The sequence below is a fragment of the Micromys minutus genome, assembly GCF_963924665.1.
Source record: "Micromys minutus genome assembly, chromosome: 2".
Classification (NCBI taxonomy): Eukaryota; Metazoa; Chordata; class Mammalia; order Rodentia; family Muridae; genus Micromys; species Micromys minutus.
In genome coordinates, this window is record NC_137971.1 from 26,400,427 (window position 1) to 26,421,042 (window position 20,616).

At 42.3% G+C, this 20,616-nt stretch overlaps 1 protein-coding gene and 1 pseudogene across 3 annotated transcripts in view; both read right to left on the minus strand.

Annotated features, from left to right (window-relative positions):
- STAMBPL1 (STAM binding protein like 1) overlaps positions 1–19,982 on the minus strand; it is a 48,218-nt gene extending 28,236 nt beyond the window's left edge. The window contains exon 1 of one of the 2 annotated variants that reach the window (XM_080911454.1): positions 19,666–19,982. The gene's annotated coding sequence lies outside the window, so the exon portion shown is untranslated. Of the gene's footprint in view, positions 1–19,629 lie in introns of both variants that reach the window. The other variant, XM_080911455.1, reaches the window with a different exon arrangement.
- On the minus strand, positions 8,827–9,388 carry LOC308417404 (large ribosomal subunit protein uL22-like; annotated as a pseudogene). Its single transcript has one exon. The product of its transcript is annotated as a large ribosomal subunit protein uL22-like (transcript).
- Positions 19,983–20,616: the final 634 nt, after the last annotated feature.

Consider the following 20,616-nt stretch of genomic DNA (forward strand, 5'->3'; position numbering starts at 1 on the left):
GGTGCTGAGGATCTAACCCCAGTCCTCGAGTTTTCATGGGACATTTTATCAGTCAATCAATCTCCAAACTATATAACTAGTACTACTACTACTACTACCATCATCAATAGTAATAGTAATAGTAATAGTAATAGTAATAGTAATAGTAATAGTAATAAATAGTATCGATCTTTCATAATTGTGTCTTAAGAGTTCCAAGGGGGCAAAGCAATCCACAGAACCTTCACTTCAATACTCTCAATGTCTGCTTTAACATCTAACACTGTAAATAACATACTTAACATTGCATAACTATCTTCAGTAACTTTTTGGAGGGCAAAAAGTTCAAGCACTGGTTTTATAAAATAGCCAAGCAACCAAACAACACAGAAACTCATCATATTATGCCAGTGTAAACTAAAATAGAGCAAGCCGTGTGAATCTAACACAGCGAATGCCAAGGCCAAGGTCACCTTTCATCCATGCTGCTGGAATCTCTCTGAAATAAGGGGACAACTAGAACAGCACGTGATATCTGGCTTAACAGATCTCAGGTCCTCAAGAACAAATACAGCAGGCTGGTAAGTATCCCACAATGCCACTCTCTTTCTGATATGAATATGTCATTTTCAGTAGGTACAGAGTACGCTGCTCAGACCCACATTTTCCACCTCTGTGACCATGTCACCACGTCACAGGCCACAGAGTGTGAACAGAAGTGAGGTAGACGGTCAAGATCTAGATTCTGAAGAGGAATGGTCACAATGACTGGGAATAATCGGGAATTTTCTCAGGCCTGGATTTGCATGACCCGGGGACTTAAGGCAGCAGAAAGTCAGTGGTCACCAAAAGTCAACCCGAGACAGGGGAGCTCATGTCAGTGGTCTCACTCAGATGAAGAGTCAAGATGTGGAACTCATAGGAGGGAGCAGAGCAGAATCAATTCTCCTAAGAGAAATTTATAATAAGCAAGGGACTGAAGCAAAGAGAGAGTCCAAGAGAGGAAAGAGTTAAACAGTTCTGTCCAGGGCATTCTGTAGTATTCATTGTGGAAATGGGACAAAGGGCTGGGGTAATTTCTATTGAGATCGGTTAGCACTTGGGACCTGTCACAGGTTTAGCTGATTAAGAGGTAGCATCTGTCCACATTCTGGTCCAGTTGGGTGGGAGACAGTAACACTCTGATCATGTGCTGTCCCCTCCTCACACCACACACACACACACACACACACACACACACACACACACACCACGCACCTGTCTATCTCTACACCTACACACACACACACACACACACACACACACACACACCACGAACCTGTCTATCTCTACACACACACACACACACACACACACACACACCACGCACCTATCTATCTCTGACTTTTGCTTTGTCAGCTGTTGACTTTGACCGTCTGCTATGTTGGCTCTGGTATTACTGCCGTTGACACTGAAGTGTGGCAGGCTGATGATAGTCTGTGCTCTCTTCTCACATTTATGTGGCCGGCATGTAGTGTCATCATGGAGCTAATTCTACCACAGCTACCAAGATATGGCTCAAATTGCTCTTGGTAACCTCGTATTTAACTCCGTGTGTGTGTGTGTGTGTGTGTGTGTGTGTGTGTGTGTGTGTGTGTGTGTGTGTGTGTGCACGCGCATGCGCTATATGCTTCTATAGCCTGCTCATGTGTGTATACAGATGCAAGTAGCAAGCAGAGGTCAGTGTAGGGTTGTCGTCTCCCATTGCTCTCTGGTTGATTTTTGATAAAGTCCTTCACTGAACCTGATGCTCATGGACTCAGTAAGACTAGCTGGACAACCAGCCTCAGGGATGTGCCTATCTCTGCTCTCTATTGCTAGAATTGCGAGCAAACATGCTCCACCATACCGGGCCTTCTCCTGTGTGTTGGGGACATTCATTCATGCCTTATCCTGTGTGTTGGGGACACTCATTCATGTCTTCACATTTAGTGGCAACTCTTTCCCAACCAGGCTGTCTCCCAGTTTGTCAGCTATCAGAGATTCAGGCACCAGGAAGCCTAAGGCCCTGTGCTTAGGTAATTACAATATTTAGTTGGTTTGTCTGTGGATTGTAATCAGAGAAACAGTAGCAAGGTTCTGATGAGAAAAATCAAAGCCATTTTTATCTATTTATTGCCCAACAGGAGAGAAGGCAAACAACTTAAGTGCTTCAAGGATAAGCAAGTGGTACTTCATGGCAGGAAGTAATCCCTGCAACATTAACTCCGCAGGAGAGCTGGCTTGGGGCTGTCTGCTCAAACTCTACACACTTGGGCAGCTAATTTAGGGAAGGTAGGTTGAAGATGACTTCAAGTGGAGCATCAGTAATATACTGAGGCAGAGTGTCGGAGGCAAAGCATGCAGGAAGAAAATGTAACTAACTGTTTGAAGTGAAGGTCCAATGTGCCAGCAAGTACCCGGTGCAAACAGCCTCATACTCACACAAGGTGAAGGTAAATTTGATGCTAACATCATCTTGTTAATGGTCCTTAGTGAGTTTGCAACCTCATTCACAAATGTTCACAAATGGCTTGGCTACACTGTTCTCACACATACAGCTGTTTGAGAACATTCATCAGAAATGTTTTAGTCTCAGCCTGCTCCTTAACCTCATTCCCAGTACAATCTACATTCTTCAGGTTTGATAAGATCTAAATTACAGCCACTAGTCACTTAACCTATGAGAAACCTTCCAGAGGTTTTCGTGTCTATCCCTAAACATTTTCCTAACACCAGCCTCTAGAAAAGGTAATTAATTTCCTCTTCAACTGACCTTTTACAGAAGTGTAAGGAGCCCTGTCTTCTTGCTGAGCCTGACATCCAGGGTTTGGGAACATCAGGCTCAGCAAGATACAGGGCTACTTACAACTACTCAGAGGGTCTATGACAAAAGTGGTATCATCCTTCGGTCTTCTCCAAATGACAGCATGGAGCAGTTGGCTGCTCTTCCAACCTCAGCAGCAGCCTCTCTTCATTTGATTTCCAAGTCTCAATTGCCCCCAAAGCCTGGAGGGACAGTGTGACTCTCTTTTAAAAGAGAGCAAACAAAGGCAAGAATGAACAGAAGAAAACATCTGGCTAGGATTTTGTGACTTCTCTGTGTCTTAGGTTTACTCCCCTCCCCCTCCTTCTCCACCCTTCCCTCATCCCCTGGTCTCCCCAATACTTTCTGAAGGGGATGTTCAGAATCTTGGGCCTCATGTGCTAGACAAGTACTGTTGGGATTCTGTAAACCCCACTTCTCAATTACCTGGCAGTAGCCAGGTGTGCTCTGCCCCAGTGACCTGACACTATAAAAGGGGCCTCTTGCCCCTAGGCTCTCTTGCTCCCCACCCCATCCCTCCTCTTCCCCTTTCCTTCCCCCCTCCCTCCACATGCTCATGGCCAGCCTCTACTTCTCTATTCCTCCCCACCCCTCTCTCTCTTTCTTCCTCTACCACCATCTTAACTCTCCCATGACCTGAATAAACTCTATTCTGTACTATACCTTTGTGTGGCTGGTCCCTCAGGGGGAAGGGATTCTCAACATGGCCTCCCCAGAGGCATCTCCCTTGCCCCCAGGCCTTGCCGCACCTCCATGAGCCATATGCCCCCCACTCTCTTCATCCTTCTCCTAACAAGTACTCCATCATTAAGCTATATACTCAGACCAATTTTGTAGGCTTTTTTTTTTTTTTTTTTTTTAAAGACAATTTTTAGCTGGGCAGTTTTTAGCTCAAGCCTTTAATCCCAGAACTTGGGAGGCGAAGGCAGGTGGATTTCTGTGAGTTCAAAGCCAGCTTGATCTATAAATCTAGTTCCAGATCAGCCGGGACTGTCCTGTCTCATGAAACCCTGTCTTGAAAATACAATAAGAAAGGAAGGAAGGAAGGAAGGAAGGAAGGAAGGAAGGAAGGAAGGAAGGAGGGAAAGAAGAAAAATAAGCAAGGACCAACCAACCAAAATCAATCAAACAAACAACAACAAAAACCACTTTTTTTTTTTTTTTCAGGAAGAGGAATCCTGACCCACTTTCATCCACAACAGCAGTGTTTTCCAGAGTACAGAAGAGAATCTACCAGACAGAGAGCACTCTCACAGGCTTCACACTCAGGAAAGAGCTGGGGACACCTTTACCGGTCCTGTCCTTTTCTCCCACGTGCCACTGTGACCTGGATAAGCAGGTGAAGTGCTGTCAGGTGAGAGAACAGACCAGCTCATGCCATCTGCACAGCTCAGTTTTTACTGGCCAAACCAACAGCCTTCCTTGTCCCTACTGGGTAAGAGTTCATTTTCCAGGGAGAACAGGGTGCAGCTTACTTTAATTGGAGGTACAGAAAGGAAATTATTGTATCCTGGGCCTAGAGCAGCAATGATCTTATCTGCTTTAGATAAGGGAGAGGGCCACTCCCACAGCTTCAATGACAGACTCTCAAAGGAGGACTTCTGAGCCATTCCCTTAAAGATGCAGACCTGTTTCAGGAGGGGATATCAGCTAGGTGCAGCCCCTCCCCTTGTTCTGAAAGCTTCTAAGAACAGAATACTCTGATTATTTAAAATACTCATCTATATTTCTTAAGAGCAAAGTGCCTCAGCCCAGATGATATCTTATCTATGCCAAATATGGGTAAAATAAAGACATGCAGTACTCAGATCTGCCAATTAATAATTGAATGTTAAAATTCTTTAAAGTTGCAAAGACTTAGGAAATTTCTAAAGTATTATCACAGAACACATGCCCAAGGCTAAAAGGTATGGGGGGGGATAACGTGAATGGAAGCGAAGAAGCAAGAACATGAGAAGCTGCTTCTGTTGCGTTTGTTTTCCCTCTACCTGCTAACCACTACCTGTGTGTGAGCAGCTACTGTTTCTGCCTCCTCGCTGCAGGTCTGTCCTGAACAGTCTAGAGCAGAGAGGTCTGAAGGGGACCAGCCATCAAGACTGGAGGCACCACAATGGGGAGAGTATCAAATATACCACTCTTGGGGAGGCTTTTAGAGATTTCCATATTTTAATGTGTAGGAGAAGCATTTGCCTGCATGTGTGTATGTGTACCACATGCATGACCAGGGCCTGTGGGGGGTCAACAGAACATGTCAGATCACCTGGAACAGGAGTTGTAGACAGTTAGAAACACAAACCAAAGCCAGGTCCTCTGCAAGAGCAGCAAGTGTCCCTAAATACTGAGTTAATACAATGCTGCTGCTGCTGATGATGATGATGATGATGGTGGTGGTGGTGGTGGTGATGGTGATGATGATGACAACAATGTTTGTAAGATTTAGTATTTATGAAGAAAACAGTTTGATATATATACATTAATATATATATATATATACACACATATACATATATTACTTCTTCCTGACATAAAACACAAACATTAAGCATTTTTTGATATTTCACTTTCACTTTTAAGTATCTGATAGTTGCAAGGCTTCCTTTTCTAACTACCTGACTCTTTTAACCTGTTGTGGGTTTACAAAGCCTTCCAATGTCTCACCAAAAGTACTAACTTCAGTCCCTGTTTCCTACTACTTAATGAATTATGTAATAGTTACAAAATATAGCCTGGGTATGTATAGCAAGCATTCATCTATGAAGGAGCTACAAGACTATTCTGAATGTGCCCTTGAATTCCTTTTTTTTTTTTTTTTAAACACACACTGTGCTCTCTTCTTTCGTTCCCTCTACTACGGTGGTTCGCAACCTTCTTAATGCTGCAACCCCTTAATACAGTTCCTCATGTCATGGTGACCCCAACCAAAAAATTATTTCTCCTGATACTTCATAACTGTAATTTCACTGCTGCTAGAAATTGTAATGTAAGTATATCATATACAGGATATCTGATATGTGACCTCTGTGAGGTTGTGACCCACAGGGTGAGAACCACTACTCTATTGTTTCCTGGATAAAAGTCAAGCTGAGTTTACAGGGGAGGTGCTAATAAAGTACTATTTGTCTCCTTTAACTCATCAAACAGCAGCAAGACAGTTGCCATGGTGATCATAGGTATTGTTAATATAGACCTTCCTTTTCTAATGGAATCATACATCAACACACTTGACCTCAGACTGTGGTGAAGATAGCCTGCTTGGACACCTACCTGAGTTTACAGTCTAGACTTACAACCCACAGTCAGAACATTTGAGTTCAAATTCCAAGTTGTCTAGGAGTGAGGTAATGTTTGATAAACTTACAGCACAACACTCCCTACCCTACCTTCCATTTTATGCAAGAGAAACAGAAGCTTCTAGAATAGGAAATAAACTGAAGCAGTGATGGAGGAAGGAAGCAAAAGGAGGAGCCTAGAGTTCTCATGGTCCTGCAGTGATACCAGTAAGTCACTGACCTTTGAAAGGTAACAGTGAAATCCAGGGGAGTGTCAAATCCACGGAGCCCAGGTGAGAATGGCCGAGCTGATGGTACAAATGCGACGTCAGTCTAGCGCCACAAATATATGATTCATAATCTTTGTGCCCAAGACATAAAATAGACATTCATTCACATTTTGTTTTCCTTAGGCAGAGTGATTCAGCGTCTGTGCCTGTCTACCTAAATGCACAATTATTCTAGCAGGACACGGCTCAATTCAAAGAATCCAATACCATTTTTTTTAATGTAGTACACAATAGAGTTTATTCAGGCATGGGGAGGGGAGTTGAGGGAGTAGAGACAGAGAAAGACAGAGAGAGAGAGAGAGAGAGAGAGAGAGGGAGGGAGGGAGGGAGGGAGGGAGGGAGAGAGAAAGAGAGAGAGAGAGAGAGAGAGAGAGAGAGAGAAACACGGAGAGGGAGAGGGAGGGAGAGACAGAGAAAGAGACACAGAGAGAGACAGAGAGGGAGAGAGAGAGAGAAGAGGCCGGCCATGAACACATGGAGAGAGATGGGGGAGGGGAATGGGGAGAGAAGGGGCGGAGAGGGAAAAGAGTAAGAGAGAAACAGCAAGAGCAAGCTAAAGTATCCACTACCTTTTAAGAAAAAACTCTAAATGTTGTGGTATTCAATGGACCCTCCATAAACTTATAAACTGGCAGGAAAGCAACACCGTTATCTTGCATAGGTGAGATTCTGAGCTTTGTAAGTATGATTAGTCAATTAATATGCAATTTAAAAATGTTTAGTGAATAAATTTGAGGTGTCAGGAAGATACTTAGATTTCAAATGCATTTTTCTAATCATAATTTCAGGATGATAATTTTGCTTTCCTACTGGTGAATCTTATTTTTAATTCCAGAAATTATTAGCTTCAAATATAAGTCACTAATTTTTACCATATTTTGTAATATGCTTCCCTTTATCCCAAGTTACTTTTTAAAAAATGATATTCAAAGGTACTTAGTTCAACAGACCCATTTTTAAATGACATCATTTTTTCTGCTTGCCAAGTTGACTGAAACTGAGATAGAGGACCAGTTCCTAGTCATGATTAATTTTATTTAATTTTCATAAATTTTCTAAGGAGAGTTCTCCGACAAATAATGTTAGTCTGAAGTTACTATTTGAAAGCAAGCAAGGAAACAAACAAACAAACAAAAGACAGACATTCTGAAGTATCTGTCCACTGATTCCCTAAGGTTCTCCAGCCTCGGACTCAGCACTGTCCAGCGTGCTTCTGTGAGCAATTGAATTTACATTTGGTGCTAAAATAGATGAGTTCTTCAAATGCAGTGAAAAAAAGCCTTAAAAGGTTATGGAATGAATTTAACTATAGGGTGGCAGGGGTCGGGGATGAACTGTTACCCACACACCCTTTCATGGGACTCTCTAGTAATACACTACTCTTCAAGAGGTCCTTATGCCAATGGAGTGCTTAACAACGTGACCATTTCCTAGTCCTGTCATCTCTCCCTCCCTGTCCAGAGCATCTCTCTAATGCTGATGTAATGTTTCTTCTGAGTGTAATTCCTGGACTACCTGGACCACAGCAGCATGAATGAAGAGGGAGATGCTGGCAACAATAAAGTGGATTCTTAGGTCCCCAAATGAGTCAGAATTTCTGGGAAAGATGCCCTTGGCCACTCTATCAATTTCTCCCTCTTTTAACCCAGCAGCCCAATGTTCATTTACATCCAAGCCTGAGACACTGCATCATGTAAAATTTTTCCAAGACAGTAATAGACAACCCTTTAGCAATGCCTTCACTCAGCTGACCTTTGCTTAGGTTTCTATGAGACAAGAGGTATCTCTCCTCTTTCTCAGCCCTCAATCTGCATCTCAAAAATGGATTCTCCACCTATGAACTTGATGGACCTTTATCCTGAAGCACACAGTGGCTTTTCACAGCTGCCAATTAACCGCAGCTGCCGCCGTGTCCCTTCAGTCCCATGCAGGCATCCAACTGTGACTTCTCACTCAATACCAGCCAAGAATAAATCTATCTTCCCTACAAATGCTATGTACTGTTCCAACTAAATGTTTCTCTCCTTTTGCTTATTCGTCATTACTCCTTCAGCCCTGACTGTGGACAAGAAAGAGGCAAAACAATGGGGAACAAAACCACAGACATAGTTTCGCCTTATGATGAACTAGGGGCCAGGGTTATGGCAGAAAGGGAAAGGTGTTAAACACCTGTGTAATAAAAGACTGTGGCACTCACTACAACATGGACACAAAGGATCAATTAGAGATTAGCATTTTTTTAATCGAAAGTATTGCAGAAGTGATGGTTTATCTTTGCTGTATCCAGAAATATGGCACTGATTTGTCTGATTATTGGAGAAGTGAACTTTAATGATTAAAGCTGTGCTGACCATATAAGAAAACCTTTTAGGTTTGGGTTTTTTTTTTTTTTTTTTTTTTTTTTTTTTTTTTTTACTTTAACTGCATTTATTTTATGCTGAATTTATTCCCGTGCCATGAGCTTTTGCTTCTTCAGTTTCTTCTGGGATATCTTTATATCTTTTTCTTCTGTGCAACCTCCTCTTCTGGCTTTGGAACAATCTGTTCCTTCTCAGAGAGGATCATCTCAATGTGGCAGGGGGAGCTCATTTATGGGTTAATCCGGCCATGAGCTCTGCAGGTTCGCCGGCGCATCTTAGGTGCCTTGTTCACCTGGATGTGTTCAATGACTAGAGAATCTACATCTAAACCCTTAAGTTCAGCATTACTCTCTGCATTCTTAAGCATGTGCAGCAAAAACTCAGCACTCTTTTTTGGCCACCGTCCCTGTGTCCAGCCCCACTGTTTGGCCTGGGCACACCTACCAACACCACCATTATAACACCGGAATGGCACACATTGCTTCTTTAAAGTGACATCTTCAGATACTTGGTGGCTTTACAAATATGCATACCCTTGATGGCCTGGGCAGTTTCCCGGGTGTTCTTAAAATGAACACGAAGGTTTGAACCTCTGGATTTGCATGATTTTGTGGGGTTTTCTGGGTCAAGGGAATATCGAACCATCTTTACAGGTTACCTCTGGCCGCTTACCTGTTTGTTTTGATAATCAAATTAGAAGGTATTTTGTAAGCAGCTGTATTAAGAGGATGCACACATTCTGCTACTGGCTAATTTCAACAACGAAATATGATGTTTGTCTGAAACGATCACTGCTGTGTTTTTTTTTTTTTTTTCTGTTGGCATCATTCCTTGCATACTTCTTGGATGAGAGTTGTTTCGCTTTTATATAAAGTGGAGAGAGATCGATTCTGAGGATGAGCACAGGCTCTCTCATTTGCTAGGCAAACACTCTCACACCGTCTTTTCCTCAGCTGCAAGCATTAGATAGCTGGTACATCCATTAGATATACCAGGTATCCAATGGTGGCCAAAGGCTCCCTTGTTAAGGCATACTTCCTAGACAGATGATGGCACTTCTAAGATCTTGTGGAATCTTTAAGAGGTGCAGCCTAGTGAAAAGAAACAGTCTGTATGTCCATCTCTTGATGGTAATAATGGATCCCGCACAAGAGTCAGTGTCTCTGTCTCTATCTCTCTCTACTCTTTCTGTTACCCCTCCTCTTTCCCATGTACCCTCTTTCTTACTCTAAGAGGTGAGTAGCTAACCCTCCACTGTTAGCTTCCTGGAGGGTCTGTCTTGTCCTGGACTCCAGGGTAAAGGAGCCAACTCTTTTTGTAAGTGAGTCATGAAAGCAAAGCTGACAAAGGTAGGTCTTCAAATTCACCAATTATAAAATGACCTAAAACTATGCCTACCCCTTGTTTAAGAATCTGACACCTTCATAGTTACGATAAATAGCTCTTGGATATGTCTATAACAGTGTAATATAAGGTAAAAATACAGGTTGCATTTTGTTTCCCTAAGCAAAATATCCTTCTCCTTGCCTCAAATTATAATTGGCAATTGACCAATAAGTCTCCTGAGATATATTTAACTTTCTGTTTAATTCTCAATCTTGGCAATAAGTTGGTCTGTCCAAATAAAGCATCTAGTAGATTTTTACAAGCTTGAAATTATCTGGCCATGATGGATAAAGTCAGAAGAAGATGTGGTGGTCCAGGCAGGAGGCAAGTACATCACTGTGGAGAGAAGTAGCCCAGGTCTGTACTAGAGACAAAAAATAAAATGGTAAATATAGTTTTGGGGGACATTCTGAAGGATACTCAGAACTTGGAATCATCCCAGAAACAATGGGGTGCAAAACATAAATAAAAAGGTTGTAAGTTCCAGCAGAAATAGAAATTGGAAATGTGCTTCTTACCAATATCCAACCAATCACAGAATACAACCCCAACTCTCAATCGCACTCTACCTACCAACTACATCTGTAGATTTGATTTGTTCTTCTAAATGTCTCTCAAACCTACATCTTCTATCTTGTCCAGACGCCCTTTAATATCAGCCACTTTATCTGTCCGTATTGTTGGAAGAGATTTTCGTACTAGATCTATGTGCTCCTACCTCATTTCACTCTGATTAACTTTATTATACAACAAATATTGTGGCTTCTTAATACCTGACTTGGACTTTTCCATTTCCTTGCTTAATGTTCTTTAGTGAATTGTTCTTATTAATATCATAGTTATAAATATAATATCTTACTTATAAAGTTTGTTTTAAGACCCCCAGTGGATACTTAAAACCAGATACTACAAAATTTTACAAATATGCTTTTCCCCCTTAGCATATGTATAAGACAGTATCACTTATAAATTAAATACATAAAAGATTTGTAATAACTAATGAAAAAATAGGACAATTATAACAATATATAAAAGAGTTAACAAGGACACAAAATTGGTAGGGTAGAATAGGGAAGGTAGGGTGCCTTTGGGAGGAGTTGGGAAGGGGTGAATATATCCAACATACATTGTATGAAATTTTCAAGTAATGAATTATAGAAAAAAATTAAAGAAAGATTCAAGAATGTGAAACTGCTCTCTCAAAATATTGTACTATGCTCACCTTTTGTCTTCTTGGTCACTGGTAGCTGACATCAAAGGACTCAATGTCATGGATGGAAAGGGATAAGTAAATAGCTGCAGGTTGTGCTACAAAGGGCATTTGGAGCCAGCAGGCTCTTCACGAGCCTTCACTCACCCCCTACTTCACATTCAAGCATCTTCAGTTACTGACATGCATCATGCAAAGTCAATGCACATGTACCCTACACCCCACCAGTCTACACTTCTCCTTCCTAGCCACCCTCCCAGTGATAGCTTCAGCATCTCTTCTTTGGGCAGGATGCTTTGATCACCACCAGTTTACACTCTTGATTACACAGAACTGAATAAACAGTAAATAAGAAAGAATCAAGGGATTGTCTAAACAACAACAACAAAAACCCAAAACAACAAACTAATCAAAAAAACCAACCCAAAGTAAACCAAAAAAACCAAAAACCCTCGCAAGTGCTCTTAAAAACCATAAAGATCATGAAAGCTGGAAAGACTGAGGAATGATTCAAGATTTGAAGACCCTGAACAGATAAGACAACTAAGTGTAGCATGTGATCTTGGACTGGCTCCTCTCTCAGAAGTAGGACTAGGGTAAAATTTGAAACAAGTCAAAGATTAGACAGCAGCACCATAATTTCTGTGACCGTTAATATTTAGAGAGTTAGTGTAAATGAAGAGAAGAAATCTTGTATTCTACTTCTACAACCATTTGGTAACCTGCAATTATTCTTTTAAAAATGTTTTATATGTATATAAATTTACATGCACACACACACACACACACACACACAATGTTTGTCTTAATCCTTTGAGAATTTCATCAAATATGTCTTGATCAGATTCACAACTTAAGGTCCTACCATAATCACCTTGACACATTCCCCACCCAACTTTAAGTCACAACCCCACCCCCACTGAGCCCAGTTTGCATTACCCTACTTACTACTCTTGGGGGTGGGGCCTGCCCTCCTTGTAGCTGACATTCCAGGTAGAGTCTCATCATTTAAGAAAGCTGACTCTTCTTCTCTCAGCAGCTGTCAAATGCCTATAGCTCTTCAGTTAGTGCTGGGACATCATGCCCAGCAACACCCCACCATGCTGGCATGTCTTGTCCGACAACAGTTTGTACTAAGATGAAGTCTTTTTAAAGTGTTTAAATACCATCTCTGGACATCAGCAAGTGATATATTAAGAAAGTAAAATAATATCTGTATTAGTTGCAGCCTCTATGATATCCATTACCACTATATCAGATATGCATCAGTTTGTGACAGAAAATTCATATGTTTTGAAGCTTATAGGAGCAAGTCGCTTAACACTTGACTTCTTGGCTAGTCAATCTCTCTATGTGCAAGATAAGGAAGCAGGGAGATGTTAGTGTTACCCATCATGCATCATGACCTCCATTTGTCTAAAAGAGCAATTTCCTAGCTGTGGACTTCTATGAGCACAGAAACAAAGAAAGAACTCTACTTCAAGATCATTATAGATAGTGCTACTAAATTCAGAGCCCCAAGTCCTTACCCACACTCCCACTTGCCTTTATGGTGACAAGCCTATATTTTGCTCAACCGATTTCTCTGTTCCTAGATGAACTACTACGTGTCTCATGCTGAGGGATATATTTATTTGCATCACATTTTGTCCATCCTCTGTTCAAAATTGTGCAGTTGTGTCTACCAGAGAAGATTCAAGCACCTAGGCCAGCTCTTGAGGGTCCTCTCCTCTCTCATGCATCATTAGACTGCTTGCCATAATTACTATATCTTCTACAGCCTTTCATTGATCAAACCCATCTCCAAATGCTGGGCATTCAGAAAGACATTTGACATTATCTCTATAAACTCACACTAACACTGAGGGGTTCTGAGCACAACACAACAGAACAACAATACCCCCCACCCCAAGCAGATAATTACACCAAGAACATAAAAGGCACCACACCATTCTATTCCAAGAACTCTAAGGTAGCCCGAAGGGCAGTATTACAATTTGTGATTATGTGAAAATGCATTTGAAGGTAAGAAGAAATGCATGTTCAAATATAAAAACAGAACTATCTCGATATGAAATTAGACTCCATTGCTAGTTGTGTTCCTCTAAACTATCTAACTAATCACCTGCATCCAAACCTCTTGCAAAGACTTTTAGACAGAGATGGCCAGACTCTGCCCCAACCTTCTCACAGAGAGGATGGAAAACATTGTTTGGACTAACTTGAGGTTTACCTTTCCAAGTCATTTAATACTTGATGAAAGAAACTTGACTATATGTGTCATTAGAACATGACAGTCATATTTCTTTTGACAATTACATCTTGATTTTTCACTGACTGGAAAAGATCAACCTGATTCCAAGTTAACCTTAATTTTATTTGCATACTTGAGTCTTGCATCAATTCAGTGAGCAGTTTTCCTGTGCAGAACACCCACATCAGCAGCGCCCTTTCCAGGACGTTCCTATCCCGTTCCATCTCCTGGCTTCAATCTTTGACTGCTAGAGAAAAAGTTTATAGGAGAACTTAAAAACAACCCAATGAGGAGAAAACAGATAGGAAAGAAGACCTAGAACCAATCCACCATTATACCAAATCAGGAACCCTGCACCAGGAGGAGTTCTTTAGGTTTCAAAAAATGCACAGCAATGTTGCTAAGGGATATGACTTTAGTGGTAGGACACAGAAAAATATTCTGTCCAGGAGAAATGAAATCATGGGCTCAGTAGATAAGAGCAATTCAACCATAATCCCATTACTAAATGTAGTTTTCCTTCTGGTTTTAATTAGAGGTGCCTGGCTGATTACTGTTCAGTCATTTAAGCTTGAGATACAGTGTTCTAAAAGGGACCTGTACCAGGGCTTCTTTTTGAACATAGGCAAATGCAAAATAGGAAATCAGCACACATGGATCCAGAAAGGGTCAAAACAAGTCATCCTGCCATTTTCTTTCCAAATTTAACCCAATGAATCACCAAGTCAAATCACCAAACTCACTGACTCATTAAGTAGTGGCTCACTTAAAGTTATCTCTCTTGGGAATCGTTGCCAAATCTCTGGCTTAACTGAGATGCCATCAAAGCATTAATTTCAAAAGCAAACCTTTAATAGCTAAAACTCAAGACATGGAAGAGTTTCTTTAAGAAGAAATTAAAGTTTGGTTAAATGAAGACATATCTAAATCGAAGGACTGAGGTGATATTTAAAATGCCTTTAGGATTATAATCCATTGTTTATCAAGAAGCTTTATCCCAAACCAGGAAAAACTCACACTTGCTTTAGTGAGACACATCAAGACTGGAAGTGTAGAAGTCAGGCGCTCAAGTCTGTGCTGAAAACATGAGTCCCTGAGTTCAATCCCAACACCAACACCAAACCAAACCGAAGACTGGGTAGTAGCTAAGACTTCTCAAAGTGACTCACAGGGTTCAATGCAATGTTGTGAAAGTACTTAAGTCAGCAATGACAGACAAGATCCACCTAGAGAAGATCTGAAGGAGCTGACAACTCTCCAACCTCACCACTTCCAGGATCTCCTCACCAATAATCAAAATCTGGACTCTGTGTGTGTATGTGTGTGTGTGTTAGAATAATTCTCTTAAATATGTTTGTATTCTTTCGTATATCCCAACAGCAGTTTCCTCTCCCCTCAACCCAATCTCCTCCCAGCACCTCCTCTCCCCCAGATCCACTTTTCCCTGTCCCCACCCTCCCCCAGAGAAGAGCAGGCCGCCCAGGGACATCAACCAAACACAGCACAACTAGCTAAAGTAAGACCAGGCACATACCATCACATTAAGGCTGGAAAAAGGCAACCCAGTAGGAGGAAAGACATTCCTTGAATAGGCAAAAGAATCGGGAAAGACCCCACTCCCACTGGGATTTCCACAAGAAAATAAAACTACTCAACCATAGCATATGTGCAGAGGACCTAGATCAGACCCCTACAGGCTCCCTTATCTCAGCAAGATCCCGTGAGTGCTGATAACTGATTATGTGGGCCATGGCGTGTCCCTGACCCCTCTGGTTTCTCCAATCCTTCCTTTCTCCTGCCTTCTCCACAGGACTCCCTCAGTTCTGCCTAATGCTTGGCTGTGGGACTCTACATATGCTTTTATTAGTTGCTAGATGAAGTGTCTCTGATGATGATTCAGGCTCTGATCCCAGTACAATTTGCAGGCGGATAATCTGTAGGTCAAAATTTGTCTTTATCTTGGTATCCCAAGGATCTTGAGCCAGGTTGTCACTGTCAAACACCAGATCACCACATCCTCTTTGCTTTTTCTAGCCCACCCTCTGCAGTTGTCAGAATGCACCCTTGGAAACATGTCTCTACCACTTACTTCTGCCAGGGAACCTCCCATTAGCTAACCCACAAAATTAAATCCCAGCCCTGGGCTTATAGGAGACATAAGAAATATGGACGTTCTCAAAGGCCTACTTATGATAAAGGGCTATTGATATAAAGAAAAAAAAACATATTTCATTATGTAGAGAATAGCAGTGTTGTGTGACTTCAAAGCTGTGAGAAGCAATTTTATCTTCACATATTTATTTTGGGGTGTGGCTCATTTTTATCCTGAATGAGAGAAGCCTCTCCCGAGCAACACATAAAGGGAAGAACATAGAAAATAATTTCTGCATTATGGTTAAATGATACAGTGTTATTATCTAAGTCAATTCTGGTAGCTTTCTAACTTCCATCCGGAAATTAGATCCGGAATCACAGAGAGAATTGCTAGTGATTACTAACGGAACGTCGGAACTACAGCAACAAGAAAACTGAGCTTCTAACATTCCAAAAGAGTACCTTGGACAAACCATAGCACTCACTGGTGTTTGGATGAAAAGATTGTTTTCCATAAATAAGGATTATGAGTTAATGCTTCTCAGCCAAGTCCTTCAATAGTCAAAAATAACACGGACTTAATTTAAAAGTTAGAAAGAGAACTGAAAGATGTGTGCCCTGGAAACTGAACGGCTTGCCAAAAGTTAAACTGGCCTCTATACTTAGTCTAAAGAGAAGCAAGACAGTACTAGCCATTCAGTGGATTTGCTTAGAAATGCAAATAATCTCTGACAAAAGCCACATCCAGATGTAGTTCCATCTAGATTATTCAAGAATGGAACTCTGTGCTGTCAGCTCTGGATTTCTGAATAAGCCCCCAGTAGGGCATAGTTCAACAAGACATAGTCCAAAAGGAGAGTTTATACACCTAGCAAGCTGGGAGATGTCAGCAGGGACTGATAAGGTGGTTTGTGTTGCTTTAAACCTGTGGGTCTTGACTCCTTTGAACAACCCTTACTACATTCTGCATATCAGATGTTTATATTACAGTTCCTAACAGTAGCAAAATTATAGTTATAATGTAACAATGAAATAATGTTACAGTTGGGGGTTACAGCATAAAGAACTGAATTAAAGGGTGACAGCATTAGGAAGGTTAAGAACCACTATTTTAGAACAATAGTTATTGATCGTTCCATTGTGGAAGCTGATAATTTCTGTTGACTATATTGACCCTGTTTTAATTTGATGCAGTACTTAGTGATTCACATGAAGTTATGTCCACAATACCAGAAGAGTCTGTGGAAGTCAATTTGGTAAGACAAAGGCATTCTAGAATCTGTTACTCATTTGACAACTATTTATTGAACAGCTGAAACCAATCAGCCCTAAGGGATGGAAACCTGGCTCTGGTATTTTCAGCAGTAACCATGAGTCATTTCTCATAGTTTCAACAGAAATAACTTATAAGTCCTTAAGGAGGTCAAGAAAAACAATTACTGGATTAAACAGAAACACACAGACACCCAGTGGGTTGACTGAGAAGTCAACTGGCAGAGCTTGAGGGATGTACCAGTGCGTAAAAGTACAAGCACGGAGCTTGAAGTCCTGCGTCAAATACACAGGATCCAGATGGTGGAAGAAGGAAACCAACCCTCAAAGTTGTACTCTTAATGGGCAGACACGCAAGTAAATACAGGGAAAAATGTCCCTAACTTGAAAACAATGGCTAAGAGAGTGCTTGACGTAGACTCAAAGCCATTTCTTCTTCTAATTTTGAGTAAAAATTATCAGCCTAGATGTCCATCAATGCATAACTATATAAAGAACATGAACCTGTAGTGTTATCAGCATTCAGCTGTAAACATGAAATTACGCCAATAGAAAAATGGGTCCCTATGTTAAATGAAATGAGACAAACAGCGTGTTTTCTTATGTGTGCAGATTCCAGAGTTCAGTTTATACTTTTGTGTGTGCGTATGAGAGAGAGAGAGAGAGAGAGAGAGAGAGAGAGAGAGAGAGAGAGAGAGAGAGAGGAAGGATGGAGGGATATGAAAGTGAAAAGAGGACCTGAGAGGGAAAAAGAAGTCTACTTGTCTATTTGACAGGAAGGGGGAGGAGGGACAGGAGAGTAATCCACATGGCTGAGGCAGAAAGGGAACTATGGGGTTGAAGGGGAACAGGAGGAGTGAGGGGAAGGGGTTTGTGGGGAGCTAATAAGAACAGACACATGTACCCATGAAGCCAATTTCTTTGCGTATTCAAAGTTAATTTGAAAATGGTCAGCCTTTTATTTTATTTTTTAGATTGTTCTGTTCTTAAAAGCAGACCTGAGAAGATTCCTGAAAGTAAGGGTCTCAACCACCTGAAAGTAGAAAGTGTTCCCTATTAGTAACAAATATTAATAACTCTTTAACTCTTTATCAACCTTTCAGCAACCAACCGCAAAGGCACCATTCCGCTGAACACACCCACAGAACACCAGCTGGCCCCTCCCTACTCTCTCAAGCCCCATGACCCTTAGAAATGCATAAAGCACTTAGAATCTGCCTTTATAGATGCATATTTCACTTAAGGAAACAAGAAAATAACGTTCTTCTTAGAATTCCCAAGAAACAGCTGATGCGCGCATTACGGCTGAGGTGTACTCAATAGAGGGTTTCCAGGAGCTACACACTATTGTAGCTCCTGGTGAACGGAACAGACAGGTTACATCCAGTTAATTTCCCCGGACAATCCCAATGCCATCCCTTACCTTGGAATAAAGCGGCCATTCTCAACCTGTAGGTCATGACTCCTTTGCAGGTCTAATGACCTTTTGACCTTTTCACAGGAGTCGCCTAAGACCATCAGAAAAGACGGACAGTAGCAAAATTACAATTATGAAGTAGCAACAAAATAATTTTATGGTTGGAGGAGGGTTACAACAATATGAGGAACTGTATTAAAGGGTCTCAGCATTGGGAAGGTTGAGAACCACAGATCTAACAGGATCAGCCTATCAGACATTAACGTGTTTAAAATGGACACATATTTACAGTGGATCTAAAAAGTGCTCAGCAGAGTCTATTTACAGAGTACATTTATAAAATTCAAACTAGCATTCTCCAGAAATACCAAAAAAAAAAAAAAAAGCGCTGCCGATTGAAATACTACTTACAAATTGAAACCGGAAGTCAAACATTCAAGAGTTATTTTTTTTTTGTCTGCTCTCTCGAGTCTGTATTGACCTTGACAATGCTCAGATTAACCTTATTTCTGGAAACACTTCTGAAATTCAAGACTTCGTTTAATTTTCATGGCTAGCAGGATGTCTGGAAAGCCGCAGCTTGCTCACGAGGGCTCACTAGCGACCAAACACTCAATTCAGGAAGGCAGACTGGCCCCTCCCCCTCACACCAACCTAGAGATCCCCCCTCCCCCGTCCTCTAAATCAGATTCTGGTTCTCGAATTACTGCTTCATTGTGATTTTTTCTTTTATATTCTATTAACTACAACATTTTGGATTCTATCAGCTGTTATTTCGAAGAGTTCTGAGAAAATTATGTTTTAATAGCATTGCTTTTTTTGTTTGTTTTTCTCATTTCCCTTGAGGCTTCCAGCAAATACTCAAGTCATTCCCGTAAGAGAGTAAGCCTCAAGAGGCTAAATGGCATCAATGTAACGTCTAGAAAGTCCTCTCCTCTCCCCCACCCTCTGGTATGAAGGTGCTTTACCAGTTTTCGCCCCTCCCTCCCTGACATCCCACTCAGCCGACGTGGAGCCCCACGCAAAACCAGTGAGGTGGGCTCTCGGAATTCTGACATCATCTGCATGAATGCATCCCAAGTCTGAACCAGAAAAGCACGCGCAGCTACTTCCAGGTCACTTCCCCTAGGGCCCAGAGACCAGGAACCACTGTCTCCGCCTTCCCCGGCGAGAAGCTAACCCTAGAGCCAGAGAGGGGCGCGTGGGGGCGGGGACCGCAGGGGGACAGGAAGCCACCCGTCATCTCCACGCACCTCGGGGCCAGCGGGCACATGTGCTCGGCCACTCACCAGCAGTGCGCGTCCGGAGCTTGTGTGGGATGGCGACTGCGGCGGCTGCCCCCGCGCGGGCCGCGTGGCTCCGGCATCCGTGTGGCCTCTGCAGCCCGGGCGGCGGTCCGCAAGGCACCGGCGTTTAGGTGACTGTGGCACCAGGCTGGGAGGCGCTCTCAGGCTGGTCTGGTCCGGGCTTCTGGGTTCTCTTTGCTCTTGGTCCGATGCCTTCCGTGGCTTGGGGCTCGCTCTTCTTGCTGGCCGGGCAGCAACAGCGCCCTTGCAAAACAACGCAGGGGCCAATGGCCTCTGAATCTGTGGCGGTGCTCTCTGCCGCAGCAACGAACGGAATGAAATTGTCACAGCGATGGTCCGCCCCCTCCCCCTTCCTCGGCCCCTGGGTGCGGCCTCCGCCTCCGCCTCCGCCCCCTCCTCTGTAGCCACTGCCTCCCACGTGCTACAGAAAAACCTCTTGGGTGGCGGGTCGGCGGGTGGCCTGGGGCCAGATGAAAATGGTTGCCTACGACTTAACCCCGGAGCTACCTGCATGCTCACTGCCCTAGGATGGACTACCTGGACAGTCCAGTGAATCGTCAGCTTCGCCTAGAAAAGGCTGGGTGACTCCAAAACTACAAGAGGATTTGCCAATGTAATGGCTTAGATATAGGGTTACAGCTTAGGTAGGAATCCCATTTTGAGATTTAACTGTGACTAAGCACTCCCTCTGAAAAACACTCTCCCGCTCCCCACCTTCTTGAACTAGGAAAATACAAACGGATAGCTCCTCGCCATTACTATGATGTCACCATCATATGCAGTGTCTTTAATATGGCCTTTAACCTGAGTCAGACACACAGTACATGCAGCGACCCATATTTACTACAGCCCCGTGTGTAAGAGCTGCATCTTACGTTTGCCATGAATAAGGAATAGACAAGTAACATTGTTTGTTTGTGAGTTTTACTCAGC